This window comes from Podarcis gaigeae, assembly GCF_964106915.1.
Source record: "Podarcis gaigeae genome assembly, chromosome: 17".
Lineage (NCBI taxonomy): Eukaryota > Metazoa > Chordata > Lepidosauria > Squamata > Lacertidae > Podarcis > Podarcis gaigeae.
Genome location: NC_139694.1, coordinates 5,366,810 through 5,379,428, shown reverse-complemented (window position 1 = coordinate 5,379,428; position 12,619 = coordinate 5,366,810).

The window sequence follows — 12,619 nt, the reverse complement described above, 5'->3', positions numbered from 1 at the left end:
TCTATGTGACAGCCCCGCCATTTGCCCCCCACCTGCTGAACTCCTGTCATGAACATAAAGGTAAAGGGACCCCTGACCATTAGGTCCAGTCTTGACCGACTCTGGGGTTGTGCCGCTCATTTTGCTTTATTGGCCGAGGGAGCCGGCGTACAGCTTCCTGGTCATGTGGCCAGCATGACTAAGCCACTTCTGACGAACCAGAGCAGCACACGGAAACGCCGTTTACCTTCCCGCCGGAGCGGTGCCTATTTATCTACTTGCACTTTGACGTGCTTTCAAACTGCTAGGTTGGCTGGACCTGGGACCGAGCAACAAGAGCTCACCCCATCGCAGGGATTCGAGTCACCGACCTTCTGATCGACAAGTCCTAGACTCTGTGGTTTAACCCACAGCACCGCCCGCTCTTTTTCTTTATCACCCACCTGGAAATATGCTTTGCCCCTGACAGTACCCCCCGCAAGAAATTGTTTTATGGTGCTGTCACTGAGTCACAGTAATGCTACAACACTTGTGAAGAAAATAGAAGGGTAAGTATATTCTCTCTCTCTCTCTCTCTCTCTCTCTCTCTCTCTCACACACACACACACACACACACAGTCTTTCAGCATGAGTTAAGGCCTTTAGTTCATATGCGAAGGTGGATCAGACCCACAAAAGAGACGTCAAAGAAAATGGCTATGCTTCAAAAAAGTTGAACTTTTAAATTTGCATGTATCCTGGCCTGTTCATAGTAGTAACACTCTGCTCTAACGTGACACTCCTGTGACTAGAAAAGGAAGATGTTTGCACAAGGCTGTTGAGACTCTGGGTAAGGCAGAAAATGGAATGTGAACTTCCTGTGATATAGATCTATTTGCTCTGGGGCAAGATGGACAAAGCAAGTATTTTTACAACAGGGTCAGAAAGCGCGTCATATGGGAGCACTTCCTTGAAGGGAACTTGGACCACTTGTTTTTCTTGTTTGCGGTTCTACTTGCATTCCTTCCTCCTCGTTTAGCCGGCATTGCCAGCTGCCAGTCCTCTCCCCCTTGACTGTGTCCACCCATTTTAACTCCTCAAAGCCTGAAATCTGCTGAGGGGAGCAGACAGGACTCCGTGGAAGGGAGTGTCGCTGCAGGACATTCATTCTGCTTGGTTAGCTCTCTGTTGCTTGGAGAGATGCTCGACACATCAGGCAATGTGAGATGGTGGAATTTTGAGATGTACCACTTTGTTTGACTTATGCACGTCTCCTCTGTCTTTATGGAATAAGGAGACCTGTCCACAAACTGAACCAGGCCACTTGATCTTTGTGTTTTCCACCTTCCTTGGGGTGTACGGGGTGTTAGGTGAGTGGTAGTACCTATGGTGGGGGACATGCTGCGCTCCTTCTGGGGTAGTATGTCCACTTTAAGTCCCCACCTCACACTCAGCTCTTACCTGTGGCTCCTAGAACCTGTCAGCATCCGACAGCAACCACACTCCCAGGAAACGGCTTTGACTAGCCAGCTAAACCAGGTGAGGATAGCCAATGGGTCTCAAACCCTGGGTGAGTTAGGGGCTTCCCCTGCATGCAAGACAGGTACTGGAGGGCTGAGTGGATGAGATCAAAAGTGGGTCCAATAGTCAAGAAGGTGGTTCCTGCATGTGCTGTAGAGGGAAGTGAGGAGCAGATGGGGCTCCTCAACCTGGGAAGGTAGCCCACCTAGGAGAAGGAAAACTCTGGTCAAAACCTCCACTGCCTTGCAGGATATGTTCAGGAGAAGAAAAAGCTAAGGAGTAAAGCAGGGGTCAGCAACCCATGGAGCCCAAGAAAGCAAAATCTCTCACTGCCTCCATTTCTTCCCCTTCTATTTGCCAAGAGGTGATGGGCCCAGTGGCCATGATCTTGGTTTTTTTGATGTTGAGCTTCAGACCATATTTTGCGCTCTCCTCTTTCACCCTCAATAAATTCCTCCTCACTTTCTGCCATCAAGGTTGTGTCATCTGTGTATCTGAGGTTGTTGATATTTCTTCCGGCAATCTTAATTCCGGCTAGGGATTCATCCAGCCCAGCCTTTCGCATGATGAATTCTGCATATAAGTTAAATAAGCAGGAAGACAATATACAGCCTTGCCGTACTCCTTTTCCAATTTTGAACCAATCAGTTGTTCCATATCCAGTTCTAACTGTAGCTTCTTGTCCCACATAGAGATTTCTCATGAGAGAAAGTTCTCAGGACTTCAGGATACCGGTTGCTAGAAACTGCAGGAGGGAAGAGTGTTGTTGGGCTCAGTCCCACTTGGGGGCTTCCCATCGGCATCTGGTTGACCAGTATCAGAGCAGGATGGTATGCTAGACTAGACTGGCCATTGGCCTGACCTAGCAAGCTCCAATTATGTAGAATCTCAACTGGCAGGGCAAGCTCAATACATTTTGCTACCTGGTGCGAAGGACAAGATGGCGCCCTCTCCTGCAGCACATACAGAAGCCAATTTAACTGGTAGTTGAATCTTATTGCAATCGAGGGCAGTAGGGTACAGAACAGGCCACGTGGCACTTACAGTTCTGTCCCCTCCCTGCACCTCAGCACCTGCCATCTGAGGCAGCTGCCTCATTTTGCCTCATCCTAGGGCCGGCCCTGTCGGGTGGTAACTCCTAATTTGTATGTTTTGAAAAAGAACAGCTGATGTACTATGGGAAATAAATTAAATAATGCAAGGCTTCTGTGCATCCCAAGTATCCACAGATAGTAGAGGCTGCCCTCTACGCCCCTGAATGATTTACTGATTCACTGGTGCCTCCTTCTAGTCAACAACTTTCTTTAGGATTGACTGGCATTTAGCTTCCATTCACTTGGGCTGGAAAGGCTGTAGTTTTCCACCCCGCCAGTTCCATTTGTTCTCTCTCAGTGTGACCAAGTTTGAAAATCCCTATAAGTTTACTTATGTGGGCTGAGGAAAAGCTTACATTATTATTATAACCTGCAGTCATTTGCGACGAGCGAAACTCCAAATTCATTCATACAGAAATGTTCTTTCATCTCGGGGGAACTTTACATAAGGCTTCTTTGTAGCCGGCGATTCGTGCATACGTGTATTCCCCGTCGTGCAATCATTTATTTAAGCAAGAGGCCCTAATCCTGCACACAAAACACCCAGAGCCAAGGAGAACGCTGATAAAATCTGCTCGCCTAATTTGAAACTCATTTAGGCAACATCAGAACGTGTTGTATGCTTGGAATTGCCTAACACAATGGAGTTTGGGAAAAGTTCACAACCCTAATGATTTTTATGATTACTATAGTTACCTTTGGTTGGAATTCCTGGCACGCAGGCAGGCATAGTAATGGAGAAAGTAAATGCGGGTTTGCCCAGATGTCACGATAAAGGCAAGTGCCTTGTGGAGTGGCTGGGAGCAAAAAGAAATTCTGTGTCACCTTGTGGCTTCTGACCTCAGCTTCAATTGGTAGATCAACCATCCAATGTTTAAAGTGTCACTCCAGTACTCATAGGCTATAGGTGAGGAAGCTTGCTTTGGCGCATAGACCCTCTTTGATGGATGGGATGTCAGTCAATTAATCAGCGAGAGCAACTTTAGATCAGTGAGACTGAGAGCAACAGGCACACTTTATTGTGCAGCCTACAGTATTTTGGTTCTGGTGTGTCACTGCAATAGGAATTGAAAAAGAAAATGTTGACTGCAATCTTTCCTATTTATAATAAGCAGTAGTTTGCATGCATGTGTTTTTGGTTAGTGGTAATTTCACACTTGAGTAACCCCCCCAAAGTATCTCTCTTAAGATTTTGGAGATACGATAAGTGAATAATAATAATGTATCTATATGTGGGGGGGGGGGTTAAGAGGCTTCATATACATTATCCTTACAATGGTCACAACAGCCCTGTAAGATAAGGCACTATTATTTCCCATGGTGGAAGTTAGATTCCAGTGTTCTGCACCAGACAAAACATTCAAAGCTACCATGAGGGGACAGTCCTGCATAGAGCATATGACAACATATCTAGCCCCAAAGTGACCAAGCCATGCAGGATAGTTAGATCTGTGAGCAAAAGCCTGCACATACGATCATGTGACTTCTGCACAATATGCACATTAATTTAAATTTAATGCATTAATCAATCAATCAATCAATCAATCACTCCAAAGGCTCTTGATTATGCTGATGGAGAATCATACTTCATTTCGTTTCTGTAAAAGTGTTTTCAAAAGGATGTCTTTGAGCCGGCAAGCCTCTCTGGGGAAAACAGGTGAAGCTCTGATAAGAAGAAGTAGGGGTGAGGGAGGTTTCGACTGAGTCCTTAGCAACTGAGACCAAAGAAGAAAGCAACTCCCGTGGCCAAGCGGCATGTGATCAGCTTGCAAAAAGAATCACAAGTTCTTTCCATCACGGCCAAACTGGGCATGACAGAATTCTCTGTTTCATTTTCCTGCTTTTCTTTCTTTTTAAAAGAGACACAGCCTTGAAAGTTGGGAGAAAGTGTTTGACCCTATCCTATCCTGTGGCTCATCCACTCAAAGCCATTCCCTTAAGCAGTTTCTTTTCCCCAGGAAGGTGAAAAGCAGTCCGGGGAGGGTGCTTTTCAGTGGACAAAGGCAGGATGGCAAAAGGTTAAGGCTGTTTTTCCAGTCCTGACTACAACCTCTTTGCTCTTCCAATAAAAGAAGCAACTGTAGGAATGAGGCACGTTGGAGGCCGTGGTGCCTTCAGGATACAATCATATCTTGGAAGTCGAACAGAGTCCGTTCCAGAAGTCTATTTGACTTCCAAAACGTTCGGAAACCAAAGTGCAGCTTCTGATCTGCAGTCAATCGGAAGCCGCGGCAGCCCCGTCAGACATTCGGCTTCCAAAAATAGCTCGCAAACCGGAACAGTCACTTCTGGGTTTGCGACGTTCGGAAGCCAAAATGTTCGGGAACTAAGCTGTTCGACTTCCAAGGTACAACTGTATATGGTTTATTTACACTTATATACAACCTGAGCAGTGGGATGCGGGTGGCGCTGTGGGTTAAACCACAGAGCCTAGGGCTTGCCGATCAGAAGGTCGGCGGTTCAAATCTCCACAATGGGGTGAGCTCCTGTTGCTCGGTCCCTGCTCCTGCCAACCTAGCAGTTTGAAAGCACGTCAAAGTGCAAGTAGATAAATAGGTACCACTCTGGCGGGAAGGTAAACGGCGTTTTCGTGCGCTGCTCTGGTTCACCAGAAGCAGCTTAGTCATGCTGGCCACATGACCTGGAAACTGTACATTAGCTAAAGTTGTGCTTCAGGTTAAGAACAGTTTCAGGTTAAGAACGGACCTCCGGAACGAATTAAGTTCTTAACCCGAGGTACCACTGTATTTTTATTTATTTACTTGATTTGTTTATTGCGCAACAGGGTCAAAGAGGAATTGAACCCTGGGGATGGGGTGACAAAGACTTTTAAAAGTTTCTATCTTATCCCAGCATACAGTTCGTTGAGCATCATCATTACATCATTGCTGGCTATGCCCATGTTCAATACCCAGGCAAGATCACCACTAAGTGCACCCCTTTTCCTGGTCTCTTAGATGTGGCAGCCATTTTGTGTTATGCCACACCCCCATGGCAGCCATTTTTTGACTGGCGCCCATAGAACTTTCTCAAAATTCCAAATCTGCATGCTAGTTGGTGAGCTATCTGAGCTCCCTTCGGGTTTGTGGCCCAGAGCGTTGCCAAGATGATGGCGTGGCGTTTTAGCTGTTAGGTCCCTTCAAGAGCCCCTGCAACCTCTGGCGCGGCCATTTCACAGACTCCTTCCCCACCTTTTGGAATACAAAGTGAAATATACTCAGAGTCGAGAGTGGATTTCATGCTCTTTATTCAGCTCATAGTGGTGAAGAGGAATGAAAGTCCCCTCAAAGTATCTGCTTTATATACATTATTTACACAATGGGCTGCACGTGATTGGCTAATTCCGGAATTCTCCTGTAGGCCAATCAGGTTGTGGATTCACTTCCATCTGGAGCCGGATTGGGTGGCTCCTGCAGACCAATCATACTGCTGCATTGTTCTAGGACCAATCAGACTGCTGCATTCTGAATCCTATTGTTCTAGGACCAATCAGACTGCTGCATTTTGGATCCTATTCAACTCAGTACATAACACAAAGAGTGTTGGCAAAGTTAGAGCAGTGGATGTTAGCAGAGTGAGCTGACATCTAGAAACCTTACTGTGTATCCATCTTTGTTCTGAATAGTTCCGGAAGGGGAGATAAATGCAGGACAAAAGGACCCAAGAGACAGAAAAATGCAAAGTGTGCCCCTTTGTTCTTTCTTTGCTTCTCCTTTGTGCCTTCTCTTCTGTCCCATCCATTGTTTAATTAAATATAGAGTTATTGTTTCCATAACAACCCTAATCAGGACACAAGTGCAGGCTGTTTTTCCTTTACGGGACAGAACAGCAGCCTCAGGAAATCTCAGTGTCATTCAGCAAATAAAATGCAGAAGAAAGTGCTTAATTGGCCAGGAAAACAAAACAACACAAATGAAAATAAAATAACCCAACCAGCCCAATCTTTTTAAAATTCTTATTTTTTTAAATAATATTTTCATCTGGTTACCAGGACAGCAAAGGAGCAAGTCTGTTCTGATTTCCCCAGCCAATTTTGTTTAAGGATGTAAACTCTGGGTGGATTGATTGCTCTGGGACTGGTGTCTGTCTCTGGACTTGTCAATAACCACTCTGCTCTGCTCTTGAGTCACTGGTTCCAACTGCCAAGTCCCACCCTGTTACCAGCTTTTTAAATATCAAAATATGATAAGCCTTGATGAAAGTTCTGGGACTTTGAAGATTCTTTGCTGAATAGATGAGAACTTATCATGTGGACAAGATTAAGTCAGAGCACGACCTCAAAAGTACCGTATTTTTTGCTCTATAAGACTCACTTTTCCCCTCCTAAAAAGTAAGGGGAATTGTGTGTGCGTCTTATTGAGCGAATGCAGGCTGCGCAGCTATCCCAGAAGCCAGAACAGCAAGAGGGATTGCTGCTTTCACTGCGCAGCGATCCCTCTTGCTGTTCTGGCTTCTGAGATCCAGAATATTTCCCCCCCTGTTTTCCTCCTCCAAAAACTAGGTGCGTCTTGTGGTCTGGTGCGTCTTATAGAGCGAAAAATACTGTAGTTTATAAGAAATGTCCGGGGGGGGGGGGAGACACACCCTACTCCTGTATCCTCCTCTTTTTTCTTCCACAAATTCCCATGTAGTAGGAGCTCAATAAAGACAGAGCAGTAGTTCGGGCAAGGGCTTTTCCCCCCAGCTGGAACTCACAAGAACTCAGTTCTAGCACCTCTCAGGTGAGCGTACACGGAGAGTTCTGGTACCTCTTTTTCTAGAAAAATAGCACTGGTTAGGGCTGAGTCAAAATGCAGGTAGAGCTCTTCAGAAACACTTTCATTCCCTGCAACAAAAGGCACCTCCTCTGAAATATACTCGGAGTCGAGAGTGGATTTCATGCTCTTTATTCAGCTCATAGTTGTGAGGAGGAATGGAAGTTCCCCCAGAATGTCTGCTTTATATACATTATTTACACAATGGGCCCCATGTGATTGGCTAATTCCGGGATTCTCCTGTAGGTCAATCAGGTTGCGGATTCACTTCCACCTGGAGCTGGATTGGGTGGCTCCTGTGGACCAATCAGACTGCTGCATTCTGCATCCTATTGTTCTAGGACCAATCAGACTGCTGCATTCTGAATCCTATTCAACTCAGTACACAACATCCTCCATTTCATAGAATCATAGAATCATAGAATCATAGAGTTGGAAGAGACCACAAGGGCCATCGAGTCCAACCCCCTGCCAAGCAGGAAACACCATCAGAGCACTCCTGACATATGGTTGTCAAGCCTCTGCTTAAAGACCTCCAAAGAAGGAGACTCCACCACACTCCTTGGCAGCAAATTCCACTGTCGAACAGCTCTTACTGTCAGGAAGTTCTTCCTAATGTTTAGGTGGAATCTTCTTTCTTGTAGTTTGGATCCATTGCTCCGTGTCCGCTTCTCTGGAGCAGCAGAAAACAACCTTTCTCCCTCCTCTATGTGACATCCTTTTATATATTTGAACATGGCTATCATATCACCCCTTAACCTCCTCTTCTCCAGGCTAAACATGCCCAGCTCCCTTAGCCATTCCTCATAAGGCATCGTTTCCAGGCCTTTGACCATTTTGGTTGCTCTCCTCTGGACACGTTCCAGTTTGTCAGTGTCCTTCTTGGTAGCTTCTCATAGGGTGGGGTGGTAAGCAAGGTTGAAAGCATCGTTCATAAATTCAGACTGAGAGCAGGCAACATCACAATGCCTTTGTGATGTCATCAGGCAGCAAAACCTGACTGGCCACATGGCCAGGTTTCAGAATGAGGACAGAAGACCTGACCTAGTGGTCCCATTCCGTTCATTATTTGATACCCGAGTGGCTGGAATTACTTGGCGTAGGGGGAGAGAATATGGTGTTGAAGCTGCTGAAGAGAGAGGAACAAATTGTTACAAAGTGGAAACAGTGGCAGAAAAAGAAGAGCTTTCCCCAAATTATCCTGGGAATTGTAGTCCCCCCCCCCCCGCAGCAGGGCAATTCCTAGCACCTTTAAGAAACTACAGTTCCCAATACGCTTTAGGGGCTTTAAATGGTGTGATTACAATATTTGCCGCATTAAGGTTTACGGCAGCTTGACATTTTCCTTCCTGTTGAGAGCTGGGTGTGTGTTTTATTACATCACTACAGTAGGACAGAGCAGTCCAGGGGAACCATAATTCCGGATTTGTATCCTTGACACCCCCCCCCGGTCTTTTCCTTGTGCTGGATCATAACTTTCCTTAAACAAAGCACCACAATGTTTGCTTTGTGAGAAGCCAGTCAGGTATGGATTAGGCGTGTTTGCCTCTTGCAGGTGGGAAGGAAGGTAAAGAAAAGGAAACGGTAGTTGCACAAAAACGGCAAATGCCAGGGAGTTTGATAAACTTCAGATTTATGTTCTGTTTCAGATGCAAACTGTTCAGCTGTGTTTCATGGGGAAAAATAGTTCACTCTCACGCTCCACTGACTGTCTTTAAATAGCTCCGACACCTGCAGAAGAAATTGTACCAAGGCAGAACAGCAACTTGAATCTTGAACAACGCTTCCAGGGCTTTGCAATTATAAAGCAGGGCTCCTTTGGAATGGAGATTTGAACTTGTGGCCCTGCAGGTGTTGGATTACAGTTTCCATCACCCTGAGCCCTGTGCTAGCTGGGCCCATTGGGCGTTGGAGGACCATAGACTCCTCAGTCTTGGTCTTCAAACAATAGCTGCCATTGGGCAAGGCTCTGTGTCAGGCTGCATAGACACCAAATCTCCACAGCAGTGCGAGATGCCAGATGTTGTGGGCTGGTTGGGGACAGAGAAATGATGGGAGGAACCAACTGGGGAACCACCAAGCGAAGACGTTGCAGAGCCTGGGGAGTAGTGGTGGGACAACAATGAGTGGTCAGAGGGGAAAGAGGGAGAAAACTGGGAGGTCAAGGTCCATAAGTGTTATGTGGGCTGTGTTTGCCTGAGCTTGAGTCTGGACTAAGGATTCTGAGCCCCTGTGTTCTGATTGGATACATGATATCCAATCACAGAACATTTCAGGATTTGGGCCTATGCCATTGGCCCTTAAATTCTGAATCATGATTCGCAGCTTGGAAGTTTAGACAGCCAATCCCGTTGGGAGTGGGAGTTGTTTGTCAACTTTTAAGGTCACAACTTATGAAAAGGAGCATAACACCAGGTATACTTGTTGTGTCCAAATATATTTATACCTACTCCACTTGTGGCCCCTCCCCCAACCCTCACAACTAGAAGAAAATGGAAGAGTGTTATAAACAAAATTGAGTGAGACAGGCTGGGTCATCCTCTTATATACCTGCTGGGATTGACAAGGCATCTGACCCTCACCTAAATCTCATAGCTCTCCTGCAGCTGCCTCTGGTTAGCTTTCAGATTCCAGAGCTCCCTATTGGTGGCTCTCAGGTAATTCACAAAATACAGAGTCCATTCATAAAACACTGTGTTCATTCATAAAGCAGTAACATAAATCTCCATTGCTACATATTGGGTGTATATTTCAGCGATTGAACATGCAAGTTTATGGCCATGCTATAGTGTAGTGCTTATGCGACTGTGAATAAAAGGTGGCTGGGCTCATTGTCTCGGGGTTTGGGAGGGAAGAGGTGACAAAACTGATTTCCAATAAGTCCCCTCCCTTTATTTCCATAACAAGTCCTTGAGTCTGTACTCTGAATGGTGACACCAGGGATCTAGAAGGTGCAGGGCTTGTCAAACCCCTGCACAGTCTCATCAGGACTTGCCTTAAGGCAATTGGAGCAATTGGGCCAAATTAGGCCCCGCGGACCGCTCCTAAGTAGGCTCCTGCACCAGGGCAATCTAGATGGATTTTATTTATATCTATAATATTTTGCAGACTTTGGCTGTGAACTGGGGCCCTACAAAAGGGGGGAAAAATCAAGTTGTGCCCCACTGCTTCAAATTGGGCCCCACTGGCTAGCCCTGAGTCTAATAGTTGCTGGGCTTGAGTTGCCCTGCCCTTGCATGAAGTCTTGAGTTTACAATTTTGGGAGAGTGGAGACTGCGGCACTGGGGAGAGGGCAGGCTGGTGAGGCCCCCTAGACTTAGAGGCCCAAGTTATTCTGCCCTCACGTGAAATATTGGGTTTGCAATTTTGGGAGAGGGGAGATTGCGGCACTGGGGAGCGGGCAGGCTGGTGAGGCCCCCTAGATTTAGGTGCCCTAGACTTCAGCCTCTAAATCTACAACTCCCCCCCCCCCCAGCACCACCCTCTGTCCCCAACCAGAGAGGAATGAGTGCTGCCATTGAAGGACTGCGCCCCAAACCCCAACATCGGTGAGGTGGTGGTCAATAAGTTCCTGGGCTCTAAAGTTTGCTCCAGAACTTGTGAATGCAGGCAATAAGGTTTGTCCCCTGCCATCATCACTCTCCTTCAAATTAGTCCTTGGATCAAGATGGAGTATTTGGTAGCTGAGAAAATTATCTTGCACAGACTCTTAAAAGTTATGCTACTTGGGGAGAGTAGGATCCTGCGAGGAGACTGTCTTATGTCTGAAAACAAATGCTGGAGTCTATTCCTTGTGTGCACAGTGCAAACAGCAGTTGAATATATGTAGATAACTTATTCACCTGCTGGCATTTTAAGGTCAACATTTCCGTGTCAATATTTGCCCAAAAGATAAACGATACTTTTCATTTTGGCGGCTTGCCGTGAATATGAATGCACCATAGACCAAGAACATGGACAGATATCTATTTATGGTGGACAGGCTTAATTCAGGTTTTTAACTTGCTTCTCTCACCTGTCTCTGACAAGGAAGAGTGATTCCCAGGCAACTAGTCATTGCTGACGTTTCTTTCCTTCTTGGCTACAGATGACTAACAGAGGCAGGCGGGCAAGTAACAATGGATGTCTGTTAGTAACTGTTGTGGATTTATCTGCAAGGCTGGCCAGCCTCCCTGGTTGGGGAGTTATGAAGCACAAAGATGGAAACAAATCCATCAAGCAGCCCTCATTCTTGCCTTTCTTGCAGAACCCTGCCTGCTTGTTCTCTCGTTAGACTCAGGGTGGCTTTTAGACAGCTGTGGGTTAAACCACAGAGCCTAGGACTTGCCGATCAGAAGGTCGGCGGTTCGAATCCCCGCGACGGGGTGAGCTCCTGTTGCTCGGTCCTTGCTCCTGCCAACCTAGCAGTTCGAAAGCACGCGAGTGCAAGTAGATAAATAGGTACTGCTCCGGCGGGAAGGTAAACGGCATGTCTGTGTGCTGCTCTGGTTCGTCAGAAGCAGCTTAGTCATGCTGGCCACATGACCTGGAAGCTGTACGCTGGCCCCCTCGGCCAATAAACTCCCTCTACCCCCCCTGTCAGGGACGCGGGTGGCGCTGTGGGTAAAAGCCTCAGCGCCTAGGACTTGCCGATCGAAAGGTCGGCGGTTCGAATCCCCGCGGCGGGGTGCGCTCCCGCTGCTCGGTCCCAGCGCCTGCCAACCTAGCAGTTCGAAAGCACCCTCGCGTGCAAGTAGATAAACAGGGACCGCTTACTGGCGGGAAGGTAAACGGCGTTTCCGTGTGCTGCGCTGGCTCGCCAGATGCAGCTTTGTCACACTGGCCACGTGACCCGGAAGTGTCTCCGGACAGCGCTGGCCCCCGGCCTCTTGAGTGAGATGGGCGCACCAACCCCAGAGTCTGTCAAGACTGGCCCGTACGGGCAGGGGTACCTTTACCTTTACCTTTACCCCCCTGTCACTGAGAGAAATGTCTGCTCCTCGTTGTCAGAGGAAGAGAAGACTTACATGTGGGGATGGAATCAAGGCCCTATAGAAAAAGTTGAATTGGTTGAGATGGCGATGTTAACCTATTTGATTAAAAGAGTATTTTCTGAAGATTTCTTGATAGTTTGCCTGACTGGCTTTACCTGCATCTGGTATAAGGTAGTACACACCATATATTTAAAGCACCCCCCCAAAAAAGGAATCCTGGGAACTGTAGCTTGCTAAGGGTGCTAGGCAGCAGTGGAGGCTGGTCTAAGAGGCTTCTGGGATGCTTCACAAGGAGAATGTGTGTGTGTGTGTGTGTGTG